The sequence below is a fragment of the Lygodium microphyllum genome, chromosome 22 (genome assembly GCF_053477565.2).
Source record: "Lygodium microphyllum isolate KBCC chromosome 22, Lygodium_microphyllum_v1.1.10, whole genome shotgun sequence".
Taxonomy (NCBI): Eukaryota; Viridiplantae; Streptophyta; class Polypodiopsida; order Schizaeales; family Lygodiaceae; genus Lygodium; species Lygodium microphyllum.
In genome coordinates, this window is record NC_141156.1 from 34,416,951 (window position 1) to 34,430,908 (window position 13,958).

Below are 13,958 nucleotides of genomic sequence, written 5' to 3' on the forward strand. Positions count from 1 at the left end.
TCAATGACTCCAACTCTTGGTGATTTTTGGTGCGTGCACCACATCAATTATCTCCATGAGTACGGTGAGTAAACTTTGTCGATCATCATCATTCCAAACGCAAGTCTTGTAGAGATTTTTTATGTCTCATCAAAATTGGAAGACTTAAAGGGATCTTGGTAGCATTCAAGATTCTTTAATAAAAATTGTTTTGTCTCATCAGTGACAATATTAGCTACAAAGACTCATGTGGAATTATTTGCATATCTAATAGAGTCTACATCTCTAATAGACATGTTTCCAACATCTAGTGTCCAATTGGATCTTATATATCCTTTAATATTCCTATCTACCCAATGCTTCAAATCAATAACAAGAACTCATTTGGGACTCATCCTATTAGATTAGTTTGGGATGCCTTATTAGAAGTACTCACATGATCCCATCAATGATGATTGAGCATGGCATAAGATAGATAAGAGCAAGCATTAAGGAGTGTCTCTAACTCACTAGCATGGTTTCCCAAACTCATGCAAACTCTCTTGATAAATGCATGGCTTGGCATATGTTGTTGATATTGGCATCTTAAAATCTCAACAAATACCCCAATGACTCGTTGTTGGTATATTATTATAGACAAGGGCTCTTAAAAATAATCCTAATTGTTATCCCAAAAAGATATTTGTAATATTTACTATATCTCTGTAATAGTTTACATGAAGAAAGGAAGCAAAAAAAAAGAATGGCAAGAAAAGAAAAGAAAAGAGAGTAAAAGCTTCATGATTAGTTAGGTGCACTCACATTTCACTGCACCTAAGGATCCTCAAGTTGGATGCATGCAGTGGCTTTGGTCGGCTGGCTCCGTCTCTAACCCCCTACCCCTTTCCTCACTACATAATCCCACGGTTCATCAAGGGAAAAACATATTGGGCTTTCTCCGACGAGACCTGTCACCCCCCTGAGTTTTGCACCACACAATAACAGTTCACCAACTAGGTCTCAAGTGTGGGACAATACTTTAGGCATGCTTGGAGTTTGACCCATCTCCCAATTGCACTTGCACATGCACAAATCATTGTACAAGTACATTAGACACACCCCTTAGGGAGAGCAGAAGCTGGCTTGCAAGTTTTTGTTGTAAAGGGCCATTTGAAGACCTGAAGAACCACCCACATCTATGGCCTCTACATCCTTCCCATTTCATGATTTCTTCTTCAATGGAGCTATCCTTGATTTTCAGGCTACCATCATTTTCCATCAATGAGTCAATTTTTGGACATCGTCTACACCATCAGCTAAAGCATCTTAGTCTTTAGGACTAGTTCTTCATCACATCATTCTTTATCGGCCACATTCGTCTTCAGCAACAAAAGTTCTTCATTAGCAACATTCATATTTCTCAGTCTCATGACCACTACTCCTTCATCAACTGTTCCCAACATTTTGCATATTCGGTGTACGCTACTGCATGCTACCTACTACAACATGAGTGCCATGGGACTAGTACTCGTCTCAGGGGGAAATAATGTTAATGGTATTTTGAGAAGGAAAACTGGCTGCGCAAGTGCAGATACTATTTGTTGATGGATTATTATTTTTGAAACTTTAGTGTATTATTTTTGGGTAGTTATATTATTATACTCATGGATGTTGAGAAATGTGCAATCACATCCACCATAGCCTCTTTGCTTGGAACAAACGAGGCAAAGAAACAGACTACAAATAAAGTCTTAAATTAGGTCATGTATGCACGGTTTATTAAAACCACGGTTGTTGAATACCATGGTCCCTTTCCACTTATCTCCACCTACCAATACCACCTACTGTAAGCCTATAAAAGGCACTCATCCCCACACTCATTCAGTCAGTCATTATCAATTAGTTGTACTTGCATTATGCTTGGATAATATTAGTCGTTCTTTTTTGTCAATGCTTCTACCTCATTATGATTGTCTATTTGCTCACCAATGATCCTTCATAGCATGCATTCTTAATATTCTAACATGGTATCAGAGTGGGTTTTAAGTTAGTGAGTCATCAGGCCACTAATTGAGTCATTCCAGTTTGAATTTCTGGCTCCCTCCACTTTTCCATGAATCTCTCACCTACCTCCATAGCTACCCATCTTCAGTGGAGGGCTTGAATCCCTCAAACCAGGCCATTTCAGCTCATGCTTTCTTCTGGAGAACTCTTCCTTTGCTCTAGGCACTCCTCCCTATCACTTCAAAGCCCAACATGGCTACCTCTTTGCTCCAGCATTGCACATGCGACAGCTCGTTGTCCAGATTGCACCTTCTATTGTTCGTACATTTGATTCTGCCTGCACACGTTGCGATGCTGATGAGCATCATAGAGATTTGATAGCCTAACTCTTAAGCTTCATTTCTATGAAGAAAGTTTTGGAAATGATCAAGTATTCAATTCACAGGAGGTGAAAAATCATGTTGTCCCTAGAAACCCTAATGCAAACTCCATAGCCATCAACCTCAAAGCTCAATTTTTTCTTCATTATCCTACTTCCTTTTGCTCAGTAATGTCACTGACCCTTTGATCTACTACAACATTGATTTCCCAACTAAGTTACCACTTCGAATTAGCAAGAAGAAGATTCAACATCAAGTGCCAACTACATTGTATCTCTTAATACTAGTGTTGATTAACACTAATCCTCCTATGTCCTTTGACACACTCACATTCGACACTTCTGTTGGAATATTCTCGGTTTTTTTTTTTTTTTGCAACTCCAGCATCAAATCAAGGAGGGGAAGACTCGGACTTGCAAGATCTTGAAGATTCCAACTTCAAGGGCATCATAGTTACCAAATCACCTAGGATCACTTGATACTAATCACCTAGTGCTTCTTTGCACTTGTGCTCAACTGAAATTTGAATTGTTTGGAGTTGATTTGCTATTGATCTTGCAATCTCAAAATGGGCAAGGACTCACCGACATCCCGATTCAATGGTGTTGGATTCCATACATGGCAAACTAGGATCAAACTAATCCTAATGAAGAAAGGCTTGTGGTCAATCACAAGTGGTCAATATGGGATAAAAATCATGATAAGGCTCAAGCTATTATCAAGCTTGAACTTGATGGCAGCTATGTTCATCATGTTGATGATTGTGAAACCTCTTACGTGACATGGGATTGATTAGAAACCCTATTTGGAGCTCATTCCAAATCCTCAAAATATGGCTTACTAATTAAATTTGTTAGGTTGGACATGGCAAAGTAATACCTCACTTGCAACTCATTTGAATTATATAGAAAGCTTGTTGACACAACTTGTAGGAATCAACTTGAAGATGGATGAAGACATTTGCATTGGAGTGCTTCTCAAAAGTCTTCCACCTAAGTTTGATAATGTGTCTACCACATTAATCAACATGCCAAAGCCAAAACTTTTGGACATCAAATCCTCTCTCCTGGAAGAGGAAAAGAAGATCAATAACAAGGGAGAAACAAGCATCCCAAGAGGAGACCAACAACTCCTCTATGTGAAAGGGAAGAAGAGCGTAGTCTGTGACTTTTGTAAGAAATCTGGGCATATTGAGAAATTTTGCTATGCTAAGAAAAAGTCTCAAAGAGCATATCTTACTACAATCAAAGAAGATGAAGACAACACTTGAAGAAGAAGGAGAAGAAGAACCCCAAGAACAAAAGGATAGGACTCACCAATTCCTCTTTTGTAGCTCATTTTTTGATAGACTTTTTTAAAGTTTAACATGTGGACTTGCCTAATGTTCCCACCATAAGCTCCTAAACTCCTCATGTAACCTCTGCACACTACAGTCTCTACACACTTAGTGAGGCCTTGTAATAGTCTCTAGCTTTGTATGATTGTTTTTTCTTTTTGTTTCTTCCATGTTTACACTTAGCAAGGTTCTACTCACAACAAGCCTCTGTATACTCAGTGTCTTTTCCGGTTGTGATTGAGGAGGGGTGTTGAGAAATGTGCAATCACATCTACCATAGCCTCTTTGTTTGGAACAAACAAGGCAAAGAAATAGACTGCAAATAAAGCCTTAGACTAGGTCATGTATGCACGGTTTATTAAAACCACGGTTATTGAATACGGTCCCTTTTCACTTATCTCCACCTACCAATACCACCTACTATAAGCCTATAAAAGGCACTCATCCCCACACTCATTCAATCAGTCATTATCAATCAATTATACTTGCATTATGCTTGGATAATATTAGTTGTTCTTCTTTGTCAATGCTTCTGCCTCATTATGATTGTCTATTTGCTCATCAGTGATTCTCCATAGCATGCATCATCATATTATCATGGATGTGTTACTTTGTGAGAGTTGGGCTCATTCCTGTGTAAATTAAATCTATCACTCATAGTTATATTTGTCTCACGTGCAAGAATTGCATGGGTTGTGCACATGTATTTGTGATTAGATTAGCATAGACTTGGTCTATTTAGACTAAGGTTTAACTATGGAATGAGGATTGACTAGCCTAGAGCTCACTAAGTGGGTAGAATGCCCAAAAGAGGGTGCTAACCCTAATTTACAATTGTGAAAATCCTTAAGGAAAAAGGGGTGCGAACCCTAACCCTAACCCTAAGCTTATGTCTATATAAGGGTGGGAGGTCTCAGCTGTATGGACCCGTTTTTGGCACGTTCATGCTACGGAAGCTCTATCACAGTGTGACTACTCAAGCTTTCTATTCAATCTTTCCATTCTATCATCTTGCTTCCATTGTGTTGAGAATGATTGAGAGAGTGTGTGTGTGTGAGAGAGGTGTGTTAAGCGAGGGACTGAGGGAAGGTGAAGCATTTCGTTGTTATCTTTCTTTGCTCATCTTCTCTACTAGCTCTTCGACTCGTTAGTGTGCTTGGTGGTGGATGCGAAGGAGCAACAACATTGGATCAGAGCTAGTCTTATGTTCTTGCTTTCTTGGGTTAGAGAGGAGGATGCTTGGTTAGTTAGAGTGGAGTGTTGAGAGACAAGGTGAGAGATTATTACCAATGTGAGTTGCAACTTCTTCTGAAACAATAGAAGTCAATCCAAAGCCCCTATTATTGGTGCATTTGGCTCAACAAAGAGCATAGCTTTTATATAATAAATATATTTATCATTCAACAAGTGGAATCAAGTATACACTTAATTATGTAAAGACTTACCCTTTTATTGTTAAGTAAGAACACAAATGAGCTTGATAATTTAATATCTTCATTGTATCAATGCATCCTCACTTGATGTAGTATACATGATGATCAAACCTTTAGGATTGTAATAACATCCTCATTGAACCAAACATCAAGCTCCAATAAAGGATCTTTACTAAAATCATCAAGGTTTTGGTCTAAAGCAACCGCACTACCACCAACATAATGCCATCTAGTATAATAAAAGCTAAGGATTAAATTTTGAGTAGCTACTAGCCATCATGTGTTTATAAGAAATAGAATCATTATCTATTTTACAAATTATCTTGCCTTCTATCATGGTATCCTATCCTTCATCATTAATAAATTGCAAGACGTGATCATATCTTAGTCTTTTCACTAAGAGCATGGTCTTTGATCTTCTTATTTGAGCATTGGAAAAGAAGTTGATAAATACAATAATAGGCTTAAACACCTTTCAAAGCTTAATTGAAAGTCAAGCAAAGGAAGGAGGGATATTGCTCCCCATTGTCAATGTTGTATTGGGATAAATAAGAATAGTCATAAAAGAATATCCCATTCTTTGCAAGTTATGATTTTCTCCTATCTTTGCACGTTTCTTCTTCAATAGAATCATGGAGAACCCCAATAATGTCAACAATAAAATCGACGGGTTGACATTCCTCAAGATCAAATGGGCAGATGTCTACAAAAAAACAAACTTTTTCATAGTATAGCCTAATACTAAGTTTGAGAAAAGAAAGACCTTAATGATCAAATACTTACAATTAGGTCTATGTATCAGAAGGCTTGAGTTTTTGGGTTCTAAACATAACTCTCTATGCATAAAACATTTTGTAGTAGTACCTATGTTATATTGTTATTATTTGCTCCAAGTTTCAAATATTTGATTCTTCCCTTCTAAGCGGAGATAAAAGAGCTCTCACATATTTGTCTTTTCCCATATCTTACTTGCTACATGGTGATCCAAGTACCTTATACTAGTCTCATAAGCCTATTCAAGCTACTATATAAACCTATAGGTGCCATGGCTTGCTCTATACTTGTATATTTTCTTCACAATCAAGGTAATATTTGCTTGATTATTTGAAGAAAGTGTAACACTAGTCCCTAGAGCAAGGACTTGCCTACATGGGTCTGGATCTATAGAGCATTGGTGTTGTTAAGCAACTTCCTTTGCACCAAATTGGCAACTAAGTCACTTGAGGATCCTATGAGCCTAGGTTTAATAGTAATCTCCTAATCTTATTTATCTCTCTCTAATGCTCTCCTTCTCACCCTAGACACTTATGGTCAAGTCCATGACTTTTATAAGGTTTCCTTGCTCTACCCTACTAGTGCTCGATATTACTATTGTACATCTATCGATGATAATTCTATGAGGTCCCTTTCGATTATAGGTCAAAAGCTACCTAGTGTGTTGCTTAAGTCTGCTAACACATCCTTCAATTGATGTTACTTATCCATAATGTGTATTGGGTGTGTTAACATCATGGCCAAATTGGAAATGAATCACTGGGGATGTGGGCTTTAGTTGGGCCAATACTTCTTTGTCTAAATATGCAAGAGCTTGCATGACTTGGCCCATAATAACCTAGTTTTCCATCGATTCAATTTCTTAATGATTATGTGTGAGGTTCCTTTTAAAATGGTGGGATGAGTCCTTATTAAAAGGTTTTGTTGTCTGGTTCTTCCCAGTGGTGGGTCCCTTTTCCAAGGGTTGGTTTCCCTTATAAGTATTTTTCTTGGTCACAAGGGTCTTCTTAATTCAATCACTCATGTAATTTAAAACTCACATTCATGACCTTGTGCTACTCAATGGCCTAGAGTAGGGGCACATATGGTCTTGATCAACAATAATTCTAGCCCTTTCAACTCTCTAGTTCTCCACTCGAGTAGACTCTTTGATTCTTCACTTGAGACTTGATCTCTTGATGCAGTCAAGGGGAACACTATTCTAGTGTATCTTTTTGAGCACTTAAGGGATGTCTAGGCTTGATAGATATTGGGTTCACGAGTGCTTAGCTCAATCGAGTCAGTGACCAAGTGATATGTTTGAGGGTTCAACTCGATGATGATAATTGATTGCACTTTTGGTAAGACATGAAGTACTCCTTTGGGAATACTTAAGTGGGTTTCTTGAGGGTCAAGTGGCATGGGCTCAAGCTTGTGGTTTCAGGATCCTTTGAGTCAAATTATGATAGTTGAGTTTACACCAATGGTAAGGGACTAGAATCAAGCACACTGAGTTTGAGTTTTGACTACTAAGACTTGGGGAATGTTCCTCTTGAGTTTCTAGTGTAAAGGTTCCTACATGGAGTTGAGTCTTCCAAGCTTGATCAAATTGTGATCTATAGCAATACTCAGGTTACGGGCCCCACTCAAGTGTTGATGTGGGGCAAGACTCTCGAGGGGTTTCTCCACTTGATGGATTTGGTTTCTCGTAGTAGTGACTTGAGCACTTTAGTACTTGATAGTTTCTATGGTCCAATTGTGCAAATCTATTTCTATAAGGAGTCCTTCAACCTCAAGTGAATGTGGGCTTTAAGGGCTTGAATGAAGCACACAATGGGGTGCTCTACAATAATCGACTGCATGCCTCAAGTGCAATTTGTTGAGTTAATTGGATTTGGTTATCAATTGGTCAAGATCTCTCAAGCTCAAGTAATGTTGAAAATGTATATAAAATAGTTGCACTAAAATATTATGTCTAATATAGGTCTCTCAAGTGCTAAGACTCAATTGTCAACTCAAACAATCGAGGGCTTAAGTGACTTTGTGTGTGTGAGCAATCATCTCCCAAGTTCAAGTAGCCCCTTTGAGTCAAGATCTAGTGTTGTGGTTGAGAGGCCCTAGACTTGATCCTAGCTTAAGTGTAAAGTCTAGTTTCTATAGTCAAATAAGTCTGGTGCATCAAGTGCACAACGGGGGTTAAGTATGTGCACGTTTCAAGTTCATGCAGGAAATGCTGCTCGTGCACCCTCAAGCCATGGTCTTACTAAGTTGAAGGAAACACGACCATGAAAGCAAGAATAAACTTGGCTATTAGAGTTAAAGAAAGAAAAAAGCATGATTGGGGTGCACCCCCAACTCTCCCTTGTGTTATGGAAATCACAACCCACAAAAGCAGTGCTCTCTTCACTCATCTCTTTAGTCTCACACTCACTTAATTGCGAGTGCTTGTTCTATTTTTATCTTAACTTCTATATTTGCACACTCAAGTGCATGTAATGTCGAGTTGATGGTTGAGTTGCTCAATTTTTATCTCAGCTTTTACACAGGCACCCTCAAGTGCATGTAGAGTCAAGTCAACAATTGAGTTGCTCAAGCCCTTAATTGATTTGTTGGGAGCTCAACTTAATCAAGCTAACATGTAGTAATATAGGTTTAAAAAATATTTAATGGCCTCAAGAGGTTCACCCCCTTATGGTGACAATTAGCCATTAATGCATAATCAGTATATAACACTTCTTTTGAAGATGCATTTGTATGCTCTTAATGATTGTAATCACTACTTTTGAATCCTTGACTTTTTTCCCTCACTTGATTTTGGGTAGTGCTCAAGTTCAAACTTCCTACATACAACTCTCAAGTGGCTCTCAATTCCATCATTTGTCTCTTCTACTCAAGCACTCAGGTGATTGACCTCTACTCTCGAGTTTGGTATATGTGGGGGTCCACATGCTATCAATACAATTAATGGCTCTAGCATCATGCATGATGGCAATCACATGTGCTACATTGATCTATCAAACCCTTTCCCTTTGGATTATTCTCATGTCCTCTCTCACACAGTGAATCCCTTGCCAACAATTCAATGTTCTTTTGCCTTGATTTGATGTCTTTAATTCTCTTTCTTCCTTTTCTTTTTCCTTTCTTCCTCTCCAATTGACTTGAGACCTTGGAGGGGTCCTCTCCCTCCTATCCTCTTTTTATCTTTTCTTTCCACTTGAGCTCTAGGATCAACACTTTAACACTCAATTTGAGAGCACTCAAATGCTGAAATCAAGTTCAACCACATGAAATTTTTATGCAAAGCACATATTTCATAGTTTTCTTACCTTGTTTGGAGCTTGGTTTTCTTATGTTATGTCCCCCCAAGTTGAATACCTCACATCATACCTCAATGCTCCAAGAACTACTAAAACCTCTTTTCTCCCCCATTTTTCAATGAAATGGAATGCAAAAAATCAACATTTCACTCAATTTTTTGTTCACCAAACAAACACTATCCACATTCTATCTTTCCTAACCTAACCATGCTCATTTTGGAGGCATGTCCTACAAGCTTCCTATTCCTAATCATGGTGAAGCAGCAAGCACATTAGTTGGTTGATTCTGTGTGTGTGTCTGTGTGTGTGTGTGTGTGCACTATCTTTTAGGCCTTCTATTGCCTACATAAACATAAAGTGTAGGTCAAGAACCGTCGAATTTCAATTTGCCATTATATAACATGTTATTTGCTTATTGAAGGTTTAAGCTTTCAATAATAGAGAATATGGTTGAGGGTTGACAATGGATATATCTATAACTAGTAGCCACTATGTATTGGCCAATACTTAGATCAAGTCAATCACCAATAACAATTCAAATCAAGTCATATATGGGTGTCAAAAACTCTCATGGATAAGTAATTTGAGCTAGCATATGTATTAGAAGTCAAGACTTATATCAAATATGACTAATGGTTGGAGAGCAATAAGAGTTACTCTTACAATACATGTCATGGTAAAAAATGAAACAACAATGAAACTGCCCCTCCCCCCCCCCCCCCCCCTTCGACAAGTACTATGACTCTGAACTCAACTATCATAACACTAACTTGTAGAATAATGAATTATTTTATTAAATGCATGCATCCATGATATTCATGCATGTGCTATTTTAGAAAATTTAAAGCAAAGATTGTTAATATATCTTGGTCACAAATATGAAGCAACAATCAAATAGCTCATTAGACCAATATTACAACCATGAACTCAACTATTGTTGCACTTTACAGAGGCTGTGTTCTGCTATAATATTACAACACTACATGCACATATCCATGATTAAATATTATTGCACACCCAATGTTATCAATGAGAGAGATATATATCACTTGAATTTTTCAAAATAGTACAAAAGTTTCTTTCAATACCATTACATGTGATGCATGATTAAACCATAGGTAGTGAGAGACACTTCATGAGAAAATTTTTGAGCATGCATGGTTTATGAAATGTGTGGAAACTTTTTACATCTATATCTTTTGTGATGTATGCTTTAACACACATATTTACACACTAATGCATGGATGCATGTGTGTTTACACCACACATAGAATGGCCTACAAAGCTTTGAGGTGAGGTAGATTCTGATGAGGTGGGGCCAATAGTTCAGAGTCTATTTCTAGTTAGCTCAATAGAGGCATGAGGAGAGAGAGAGAGAGAGAGAGAGAGAGAGAGAGAGAGAGAGAGAGAGAGAGAGAGAGAGAGAGAGAGAGAGAGAGAGAGAGAGAGAGAGAGAGAGTCTCAGACCAACGTTCTCAAAAGTTTGTAACTTTTCATGGGTTGTGAATCTTGATAAGTAAACTTGCCAAATTCTTGACAAAATTTTTTTGGACAAAAGTTCCCATCTTTGACTTTTTAAATTTGAAAATTCTTGCCTTCTAGCTAAAATTACCTTCCACTGACTACTTCAAGTATGAATGTATTGTGTTGCCTTTGTTGTATATTTATAGCTTTCAAGGTTGATTATTTGAGTTAAATAATGGTGAACTACAAATTACTATCCTCTTATTATCTACATGTATGTCATGTATATGTTGTTGTCTTTTGCTCCATATAGTGTCATTTTTCTTGTGTGCTCTCCCCACGACTAGGAATCAATGTCACATTTCCAAATACTACATTCTTCTTTTCCAAGGAGGAGAAGGTTGGACCCACTCTTTGACCAAGAAGCTCCATGGAATGGTTGTCACATTTTTCTAGCATCCCATATGGTGTACATGAAAATAGAGCCCTTGTCACCCTACTACATAGTACATGAGGCTTTGAATAGCAAAAGCACCCTAGTCTAGAGTACATATGGTGATCCATTGTAATGGATCTTCAAATAATTTCAAAAAACTTTTGCTTCCTATTTGTGTGACCTATAGACCCTCTTCTAGACATCACCCTTGCTAGTAATAGCTTCAAACACATTTACTTACAAACGAGATGCCTACATCTCCCATGTTTAAATGAGCACATCATGGATGTGTGAATATGTTTTACATATACACACATTCAAATGGAACAAAGATGATGTCACACCCTTATCAATCAAATCTAGCCTTCAACATCATTATATTTTGATTATTTCACATAAAGTTTCTTTCGTACCGATATTTCTAAATTCAATCGTGGGACGTTTCTATTTGGATTGACATCTTGAAGCATATGATTAGCATTAATAAGTGCAATAAGACTTCTTTTTAATAATTCTAAAATATATTTTCTAGAAGTAATCAATCACTCTTTGACATTGCATATCAACATAGAAGTAGTAGAAAATCACCATACATACTCAACTTGTAATATTTGAGCATGATGAACTTTTATGATAGAAAAGTTACAAGTTGTCAATGGAATGAGGAATAAACTTCATCTTGGAAGGAAACTTCTAGTATAGACATTTGGCTAAAGTCATCAATGATTTCAAAAGTTTCATCATTCTTGACTTACAATACACATGTTGTGCACTAAACCATATGGTGGTGCACATGAAAGAACCTAACTTGAAGATATTAGCACTTGGTTTAATTACATGAGGATAATGCTTATTGATCTTTGAAAGGCTGAAAAGTAGTTTGTTAGCTTGTAGAGTGCTTAGTTTATATTCACATTGTAAAACGTAAAAAGTGTTTACGTTTCACAAGTTTATCTTTTGCACCAAGTGCAAACTTATCTAAGCCACGTGACAAGACTAAATTATGACAGGTTAGCAAAATATCAATTATCATTATATTGGCCTTCAACTTTGATAACGGATTGGAAGACACAAATGTCGAAAAAGGAGGAAAAAGCTCTTACTATTTTAAACAATCTCACATTCTTTACAATCAAGAGCACATGCATCCCTTATGTGTTTAACCCCAAGATTAAACGCTTAAAGTGATCTTGGTTATTTATATTACATAGTCTTGGACCTTAGTTGCCAAGTAGCTTGCCTCTGAAACAAGATTGCTTATTTCCTTGGACATGGGAAAAGTTTGCCCTCATGCTCTTGAGCTAAAACCAAGAAAGGTGAGTTAGTGTGGTTATTTGTCTACTTGTTTGTATGCCTCGTTCAGGGATGGATGGGTTTGTGTGCTTACAAAGTAAGCACACTTCCCCATCCACATGATGAGGGTTACTACTAAATGGTATGCAAATAAATTTGATAAAGTAAATTGAGCAAGGAATTTCTTTAGGATAATTGATTGATTGGATGGAAATTGTTTTTATGTTAAGACTATAGTTATGCTTAAAGATGTAGGTTTCAAGTTTTCAATCTTCTCCTTAAGATACATATGTAGTGAACTTGCATATATTGTCCTATTAAATGGGCCTATTGGATAAGTCAAATTTAAGTCCTCAAACACCTTTTAAATGTGCTTTGGACTCCCTTTGCTTAAGACTGTGATGAATAAGGATCTAAAGAGAGATCTGAACTTGTCAATGGATTGATACAATCGGCATGAAATTTTATCTTACAAGGCCTAACATGGCATGAGTTTCACATCAAGCTAGCCATAAGTAGCTTTGCCACCAAGTAGTAATGTTTCTACACTTGTCCAACTTCTTTATCATTGGTAGCTCGTAGAAGCGTGATAGCCTATGGCACACAAGATCTTTTGATATGAGATATTCTATATTGTGTATAGCCAACATATGAAAACCATGAATCGCAGGAGCTTTTACTAGGTTTAAAATTACTTGTATTGCTATAACTAAGTTATTTTATGAAACGTGTGACATAGCCCACAATCTCTCTTCGTATGAGATGCACTATATTATGGGCAATCACCATGCAAAGAACATGCATCAAATCACCATCAAATTAACAAGACTCATTGACCCATTATGGGATCTTTTAGCTCTCCAACAAAAAGAAAGTTAGTTATAGTAATGTTAAACATGGAGTAGAGTTCCTAGGAAGGTGGGTGAATCTAATATCTATTCACATGCTCTCTACCTTCTAAGAGGTTAGTCTCACGTATGAACTACTCAATCATTTAGGCATAACTTGATTTAAACACTTTTGCAAATTCTAATGAGACAACAAGAATTCTAGTATATGTTGCATGTAGGGATAAGAATGTGAAAAGAAATCTTGACTTGCATAAAATCTTATTGATACATAGTCCATAGTTCTAGTTGGGTCTATTGACTTTAGCTTATGGGAATGAATTAGATGCCATGTAAATGAAACAAACCCATGATACAAAATGCCACAATAAAAGAGATGAAAGTTAGGTGAGGCTATCCTTCTTATAGACTTTGGTCTTCTACACAAAAAGTTTTGGGGCCCTTTATTTTGGCACAAAAGTCATGAAGATGCAACAACATATAAAAGGGCCATTGTCTCCCAATATCCGTTACCCTTGAGAATGAGGGGGCTTTCTAGCCCTTGTAAGTTTTTTTAATTTAATTTAATTTTTTGCATTCAACATGATAGAGGGATGCTAGAAACATGATAAAGAGAGCATGAAGGATATCCAAACGTGCCTTTAATACAATTTCATCACTTATCATTACCACCAATCCTACAGTACATGAATGGTTCACATGCCCACCTCTAAGAACTCTGTATGTACACTCATAT